The sequence below is a fragment of the Octopus sinensis genome, linkage group LG11, assembly GCF_006345805.1.
Source record: "Octopus sinensis linkage group LG11, ASM634580v1, whole genome shotgun sequence".
Taxonomy (NCBI): Eukaryota; Metazoa; Mollusca; class Cephalopoda; order Octopoda; family Octopodidae; genus Octopus; species Octopus sinensis.
Window position 1 is genome coordinate 8068461 of NC_043007.1, and position 7500 is coordinate 8075960.

The 7500-nt window shown below is 38.3% G+C and overlaps 1 protein-coding gene across 2 annotated transcripts in view; it reads left to right on the plus strand.

Moving 5' to 3' along the window:
* The window catches only part of LOC115217207 (MAGUK p55 subfamily member 5-like), a 140476-nt gene that overhangs the window by 1899 nt on the left and 131077 nt on the right, over window positions 1-7500 (plus strand). The window lies entirely within an intron of this gene.

Here is a 7500-nt window from a genome sequence, read left to right on the forward strand (position 1 = left end):
CAACATTATTACGGAGAATGTTTCAATAGAAACTGTTTAACAGTAAGTTATTGTTGTACTGCCAATATGAAGAACATTACGACAAGCAAAGCGTGAGGATCAACGGAAACATGATGCGTAGACCAAGATGCTGAAGACTGCTCGTTCAATTAGGCTCGCAGTGGCGATGTACTTGTGTATGTAACTGAAGTTACCAAGCAGTACGGATCAGTAGATAGTTAACATTACATAGGAATGGAATATGACAAGTTCAAGTTGTAAAGAAAGAAAATCCAAATCCTCATCTAATTATGACGGGTAAATCATAACAATACCTACCGTAAAATAAAATGGAAAGTATTAGGGCTGACCATGCCATACAAAAACGGAACGCAATGATTTCATTTATGCATAACAACATTAAAAGATCACCAAAATATTTAAATCGGCATCAGAGTTTTCATTAGGTGTCGCCACTTCGTCAAGTTTCTGTTAAAGATTTGGAAGCCCGTTTTAGTAGTAGATCAAACAGTTGCTTGTAGAAGCACAACCTATATGTAATCAGAAACAGACATAAACAGCTTCTCGGTTCTCCCCACCTTGATGCGTCTAGAATATAATAGCTTCAGGGAGACATTTTCAGCTGAGGAGATTGGAGCAACATTAAGTGAAATGCCTTGCTCAAGGAATTGAACGCATGCATTATGGTCGTAAACCCAACACCCTAACTTCTAAACCATGAGCCTTCATACACATGCACACACGTTCATACACATACATATGTACTTATATACATATGTACACACACACATATATACATGTATACACACACACACACACACATATATGTATAGACACACATGTATATATAAATATATGCGTATAATTCTTAATTGGTAGTAACTAACAAAGTAACTCAAGGGCCGGGAGTTTCGTACCTGACGCTTATCAAGTGAAAAGTTTTCTGCACGAAACTCTCAGTTCTTAAATCACTTGTGCAAATTCCTGCCGATTAAAAACTACTCACACACACACACACACACACACACACACACACACACACATACACACAGACACGCTCACACTCATACATACATTCATCCATCCCTACATACAATAAAACATACATATATGCATGCATACATCCATCCATGCTCACATACAAGGTATGCCATAGAAAAATCTTTGATCGTAAAATCTGTCTGATCTGGACCGGGGTTAAATAGCACCGGCGATGCTGGTAATAACAGAACAGACTTTCTTTGAAATATTTCAAACATCCTTCCTTCTTTTTTTTTTATTGTTTTCCAGGATTTATGTTGAATATTAAAAATAAAATCCATTATAATTGCCATTAACACATTTACTTTTCCAACTGTACAACATTGCTTTTGTAGTATTGAAATGGAATGTGACAAAATTAGAAGCAGCAGATTCAAAAGGTGTTTGTTAGGAAAAAATTAAACTGGCCCCGCAGATGTGGCTGTGTGGTAAGACGCTTGCTTCCTAACCACATTGTCGGATCCAGTTCAATTGCGTGGTTCCTTGGGCAAGTGTCTTCTATTATAGCCCCAGGCCGACCAAAGCCTGGTGAGTGGATTTGGTAGACAAAAGAGCTGAGAGAATACCGTCGTGTGAACACGGATGTGCTTGTGTGTGTGTGTGTGTTTATGGGTGTTCATGTTTGTATTTTATTTGTTCCCCTTCACCGTTTGACAACCGGTGTTGGTTTGTGTACGTGTCTGTAACTTTGCGGTTCGGCAAACGGGATTGATGGAATAAATACCAGATTTTAAACATAGGTACGGGCGTTGATTTGTTCGAGGAAGCTCTTCAAGTCGGTGCCCCAGCATGGCCGTAGAAAACATGTAAACGCAAAATTGAAAAAAAAAGGTATATTTTAAAAAATAACAAACATGGTATTTTTATAAGTACCACAGAAAAGTTTTAACGTCCCCCCCCCGCCTTTTAGTTAAAGATAGTAGGGTAAGGCGGTGAATTAGCGGAATCGTTATCGCGCCGGACGAAATGCTTAGCGGCATTTCTTTCGACTTAACAGCCTAAGTTCAAATTCTTCCGGTATCGACTTTGCCTTTCATCCTTTCGGAGTCGATAAAATAAGAACCTGATCAGCACTAGGGTCGCTGTAATCAACTAGAGTCCCTCTTACAAAATTCCAGCCCTTGTGCCCTCTGGTAGGAAGAACTATTAAACAGCAGGGTAAAAAGCAGCAAGCAGTGCGTCGGTCAAAATGCATTTCTGCTGTATTTTACGTTCCGAGTTCAAACCACACCGAAATTACTTTACCTTTTTTACTTTCGAAGTCGATAAAATAAGTACCAGTTGGATACTGGGACCGATGTGATCAATTTACCTCCTCCACTCAAAAATACTGGCCTTGTGTCGAAATTTAAAGGAATGCTGGTTAGTTGGGTGGTAGAGCTTCAATCTAAAATGGCAAGCATCACTCGATGCAAGAACTGAACCCACGGCCTTGTGATGGCAAAGCGACCACCCTAACAACTAAGCCATGCAGCATCGCTACAGCATCAGGAGTGAGGTTTACACAGAATTTTGTGAAACCAGTTAGAGTAAAGTGCAATATATCAGAAAAACCTGTCAACCCTTCAAAAATAATGTCATTCACCCAGAAGGAATATAGAATAATTAGATTGGTTATATTTCCTTTCTCCCCAGAAGAAGAAAACAATCAAATATAAACGAAAATAGAACTGGAGATGATTTTTTTTATTTCTTTCTTCCCGGAGTCAAGAGATACAGGATGAGATTTAAGATGGCGAGCTGGCGGAATCGCTTTGCACGTCATACAAAATGGTTAGCGTCATGTCGTCTGTTTTTACGTCCTGAATTCAAATTCCATTGAAGTCGATGTTCCTTTTCATCCATGCCGGGGGGGGGGGTCAATAAAATAAGTACCAGTTATGCATTGATGTCGATGTGATCGACTCATCCCTTCTCCCACAATTGCTGCCCTTGTGGCAAAATTTGAAGCCAATATAAAGGCTGTGATCAAAATTTGTACCCCCTACATACTTTGCCAGGTTTAGAAAACAGTGTCTAAAAATTGATCTGTAAAAAGTTGCTTGAAGTTAGGTCCCTTCTTAAAACAAGAACAAAGGACAAAAATGAATAAATAAAAAGACCAAAATGTTAACTGGTGAAGCTGGTCATTAAATTCCCAAGGGAATTCTCGAGAAAGATATACTCCTGGACGAACAATATGACCAGCAGTATGGTCACTCTTCAAAACTAGCACAATTGATGACCTATTAAACTCCTTCACTGTCCAGCTATCCACATTCTTTGTTTTCGCTGAATACTACAACTGACCCATCTTCATCATTGCCATAATATTCTACTGCTACAACCATGACCACTACTACTGTCACTCCTTTCTTCCCACCTCTGTCCGCTTCATTTTGAATCTACGCCTCACAGTTCCATGATAAATCTGCCAACTGTAAATAAAGTAAAATCTATAATCGCATGATACCCCAAAATATGCCAGTTTTCTCAATGCGAGAGACTCTGCATACGCAGTAACTGCAATGTCACCCGTTTACCTGGGACAAAAACATGCAATTCGTACAAGCAGCACCAGCCAATGCCAAAACACACATCTTACACTGCTGCCACTGTTCTTGGACCCCTACTGTTTGTTGCATATATTTTAAGATATAGATGCCAATTTGAGGAATGTTACAGTGCTGAAATATGCAGATCACATCAAGCTGTACTTCGAAATAAAAAGAACAGATCCTATGTGCTATAGATCTTTCCTGCAATCAGACCTGGATACAATGCAGCAATGCATCTCTGACTGTCAACTCAAGCTAGCTGTGGATAAGTGCATCACCATGCATTTTGGGAGGAAAAATCCATCCTTTACATACTCTCTCAGCAATACCAATCTCAAGAAGTCTTCTAGCGGATGTGATATGGACATAATTTTAAACAACGGTGTGCATTGGACAAACCACATCTCTAAGATTGTCCAGAAGGCTGAGGTGGTGCTAGCATCACTCAGTAAGAACTTTGTCAGCCATTCTCCAGTTACCTATTTAAAATTGTATACGACAATGGTACGTCCACAATTGGAATTTGCATCACCAGTCTGGAACCCCTATCTTGCTCAGCTTATAAATCTCCTGGAAACTGTTCAGAAAAGTACAACAAAACGAATACCCACCGTCAGATATCTACCATATTCTGAACATCTTGTTCCCCTGGGCAGGGATACATTTAAGCTCAGACGTCTGGCAACTGACTTGGTTGACACCCACAAGATTATCCACCATCTTTCCAACCAACACCTTTTTGAATTCCATATGACAAACACTCGCGGACATGCTTATAAAATCAAAAAACAACACAGCACCCATGACTTTTGGAAACATTGTTTCACGCTCAGAATTGCTGAAGCATGGAATAAACTACCCGCATCAGTTGTTAGCTGTTGAGACACTACATCCTTCAAAACTTCCATGCTTCCTGATATCCACCAGCAGTAGACCTGTAGTTGTAGTGCACCTGAGCAATGTATTCAACGATTTCCTTCATTATATATACATACATACCTACATGTACGTGTGGTGTGTGTGTGTGTGTGTGTGTATGTGTGTGTGTGAGAGAGAGAGAGTTTGTGTGCGTGTTGACTTTCTGTGCAATGTTATATGGTGTTAGTCAACGTAATGTCACACAAACCACTTCTGTTCCCACTCAGTGCTACCCCAACACAGTATTCAATATTTAGTGCCAGACTTTCTCTCTTTTCTATCTATTTTTCTCTGTTCTTCTCCTCTCCCCTCTTGTGGGCAAAACCTTCCCCATCTATTTCTATCTGCCTCTCTACCTCTCTGCTGCCTTTCTCTCTTTACTACCTTCCGTTTCTTCCTCGGTCCATCTCTGTCAACTACCTACTGTCTATCTTTATTCCCTTTTTTCTCTGCACTCCCTCTTTCTTCCTACTTGCTCTCCCCATCCCTCTCTACTCCACTCTGTCTCTCTTTCTTCACTTGTTCGTACAAAAAGATCATCCAATTTTTTATCACTCATCTTTTTTCTACTTGACCAGTGCGCAGGTAAGACATGTATTTTGTTTCATCTCCTGTCTAGCACACACTTCAGACCCCCAGTTTACCTGTTCACTTTTCATTCTTTTCTTTCCTTTTATCTTTCTTCCCTTCTACCCCATCTTTCCATCCTTCTCCTGAGCCTTCTCATTGTACCTTTGGAACACAAACACCACTATTTTCTTCCTTGTTTGTTAGGTTTCGACATGTAGTGTCCCACATTTCGAAATACTTGCAATTTGTATTTTTACTGCTTATGTTTGCTCTACTTGATATATTTCCAAAATCAAATATTTTAATATGCAAAATATACTTCACATTATTACATATACTATTTGTTAATGCAAAAAATATTCTGTTAATTGACCATCTTCAAAATAATAACACCATCAATGGAAAGTTCAGTGCCAACTTCTAAGGCAGTTATGAAAGGCTATCAAGACCAAACACCCAGAAAAACTGATGAATGGGGTCTTGTTTCATTAGGACAATGCTTCAGCACACAAGTCCTTGGTTTCAATGGCTGCTGTGCGTAACTGGCTTTGAACTGGTTGCTCACCCCTCCCTATGTTAGTGATCTGGTTCCATCTGGTTATCATCTGTTTCCCAACATAGAAAAACACTCAGCTAGGCACCAGCATCACTGTGATGATGACGTCTTATCTGCTGTTGATGACCATTTTGACCAACAGAATATAGCTTCTTCACCAGTACGATCCAAGCACTGCAACTACTTATGGAAGTGTGTGGACAGTAAGTGGGAAAATGAACTTCATTTGGTTACATTCCATGAGAGTGTCTTGCTCAGGCTATGAACATTTCAGCCAACCCTCATAGTAATAACAATTATTATTATAATTGCATCTGTTTTAATGTCAACATCTAAAAAAATCTACATCTTTCATTAAAAAATTTGGACCTGGGTTTACACCCCCTAAGTAAATTTTGTTCCTGGGCCACTGCGATCACTATTTGTTAATAATGACAATTTAAACTCAAATCAATGAAGAAGAATCAATATGCCAAAATATAATAATATAATACTGCAAAAATTTAAATGTCTGAATGTAGCAGCAGAAATTAAAGCATAAATAGGAGTTAAAATCACAGTTTTATTGTTAATCTTACACTTAAATGCTTAAGAATTATTTAGGAATAATAACAACAGCGATTGCCTGAATTCTTGGTAGAAAAAAAAGAAAGTAAGTTAAGAATTAATGGATTAATAAAGGTGTTTTAAACAGCTGTGATGAAAGAAGAGATCTGAAACGGAAACGATGTGAAAGGGCAAATGCAGGAATGGAAAGCAGATTGGCCACTAGGAAAGTAAAAGAAAAAAGAGAGAATTATGGTAGCAAACGTTCATGTTAGCGAAAAGTGAAGAAACGGAAAGAAAATCATTGAATACGTAACAGAAAAAAGCATTAAAAAATGTAACTTTAAATTGACGTCATAAAAATTTAGATACTTCGAGAGAACGTCAAATTATTCTATTTTGGAACGGTGGAACTCAAAGCAGATAAAACTATAAATACTAATTTCAAATTTTGGCACAAATCCAGTGATTTCGGGTGAGGGTAAGTCGATTACATCGACCCCAGGGCTCAAATGGGACTTATTTTATCGACCCCGAAAGGCAAAGTCGACCTCGGCAGAATTTGAACTCAGAACGAATAGATAGGTGAAATGTTGTTAAGCATTCTGCTCGGCGTGCTGACCACTCTACCAGTTCGTCGCCTTGGACAAAGCTATAAATGATTACATATAAATATTGTTAGAAAAGGACTCTTTCAATAATGTCTTTATCTCCTTCCAGTTTCACCGTTCCATAAAAGCATTAGAATCTTAAATATCATAAGACCTCAGTGTAAGTATAGTAAGAATGTAAATACATTCTTTCAACGATATTAATGTGTTTAGGGTGGGTGGAAGGGGAGGAAGAGTCTCTTGACGGACTACTTCACGATATGTTGACTGCTTCTTAGAGGGGAAGAGCAGTCAACAAACTATTTCTTCTGTTCGTCAATAGCATAGGAAAGATTTTTTCTGTATATCAATAGCATAGAAAAACAGTGTTTGCATTCTTGTTATATCCACAGTAAGGCTTTATAATATTTGAATTCCTTTCATTTCTTCTAGTTTACGCTGTGTTGTGCAAAAATCTAACCAAAGAATGGATACTTAATGTCAATTGATTGAAGATTAATATAGTCGCATACAAAAGCGAATGAAATAATTGAAGGATGAAAAGAATACTGAGAGTGACAAGTCACAAAAGAGAGGTAGACTATGATAGGCTAAAAACAATGTAAAAACAAAAAAAAAACCTCTTTGATATACTGCAAAAGCAAGGAATCATTGAAAAAAGTTATACGAATAATCAGGGAAACGAAAATGTAATAAATTACGAGTAACAGACGACATAAAT